Genomic DNA, 1,838 nt, shown 5'->3' on the forward strand with positions numbered 1-1,838 from the left:
TCTATGACCATTATCTGACACACGTTGGGTATTGCAGATACAAAAACTGTGATGTGGTTTTAAATAATTTTAAAGCAATTCTACAAGTATTAAATGAAGAAATTGAAGCCAATTCTGACAGGAATGTCAGTCAAGCTATTGGTAAAGTATAAAATGTATTAATTATTTAAACATCTTAATTAAATATTAAAAAATAAATATTAATTGTTGGTGTATAAACTATAAACACTGAATAATGAATAATTTTTTACAAAATATTATTGTTCTTTTTTTTAGGTATTTATTCAACCATAACTAAAGGATTGTTTATTGTGAACTTATTTATTTTTCATGATGTATTGATTGTAATTAATGTACTGAGCAATAAATTACAACAAAAAACCGCAACTCTAGGAAACGCAGCCGAAATTATTAAAGGTGTGATTGAGACTTTTGAAAAAAAAAGAAATGATGATTCATTTTTGGTATTATGGATAAAAATAAAAGAGTTTGCTGACAATCATGACATTTCTTTAGAAGTACCTTTGAAAAGTATGTACCCAGTTAATGAAATGTTTAAGATTTATAATAATGTCTACTGTCATTATAGAATTGCACACATTTTTACCATTACTTACTCTTGTGTTTTTAGATTCCAAAAGAATAAGAAAAGAACCACACAGCTTGAAAGAATTTTATCTAACTACATCAACATCTGGTGATAATGAAAGTCTTGATGATTCTGTTGAAAAATATTGGAAAAATCAAGTATATTTTGTTATACTTGATACTGTAATAATTAATTTAAAGAAACGTTTTTCTGATGAAAGTTTGATATTGGCTTCTGCTGTAGATAACTTTTTCTTGATGAATTTTGATGAAAGTCAACCATTTATTAACCATTTTAAAGTAAAAATAAATATTAATAAATTTCTAGCTAACAATATTGTACGTTTATAACATTGCATTACTTTGTATACAATTCCAGGCTTTATTTAATATTCAAACTGAATCACTCAAAGCAGAAATGATGGTTACAAAAAATTGTCTAAAACAGATAAACAAAGATTTTGATTTGATACACTTAAAAACTATAATAGAAAAAAATGTTTATCCAAATGTATACAAGTTATTACAGGTAATTTATCAACCTTTTTTAGTATATTATAACTAAAATTAATTATAAAATAGTAATGAAGAATGTATCAATTTTAGGTGGCACTCACACTACCAATTAGTTCTGCAACATGCGAACGATCGTTTTCTGCTTTACGCAAGATAAAGTCATGGCTTAGAGTTTCAATGGGCCAGGAAAGATTAACGGATTTGTCAATTCTATATATAGAAAAAGATTTGACAAAATTAATTAATGTTAATAAAGTTATTGACTCATTTGCAGAAAAAGACAGGCGTATTAATCTTGTATAAACTTATACATAATTCTTATTTCTGTAAATTGTAAAACTTATGGCTTTTGTATTAATTTTCAAAAATTTAATAAACTAAATATTCAAGGTTAAATTGTTATAAAACATTTTTGCTCGAAAAACTAAAAAGTCATTAATGCCTCATAGTTATAATTTAATTTTAATTTAAGAAAATTGCAGAAAACGCAGAGCTTAAGCACCCTCAGTTTTTTTATTGAAATTGCGCCTATGTATATGTGTTAAATTTAATTTTGTTTGTATCCATTCGAGCTTCATTAGGTGTACAATTGATTGTTCTATGTTTTGTATTATTATAGTTATGTATAATTTTTGATATTGTATTATACCGATTCCATGTACCTGTCGCAGTAAAATGTTTATATATATTATTTTTAAGAGTTCGGATCACACGTTCTGCGATTGAACATTTAA

Source organism: Acyrthosiphon pisum, chromosome A1 (assembly GCF_005508785.2).
Source record: "Acyrthosiphon pisum isolate AL4f chromosome A1, pea_aphid_22Mar2018_4r6ur, whole genome shotgun sequence".
NCBI lineage: Eukaryota > Metazoa > Arthropoda > Insecta > Hemiptera > Aphididae > Acyrthosiphon > Acyrthosiphon pisum.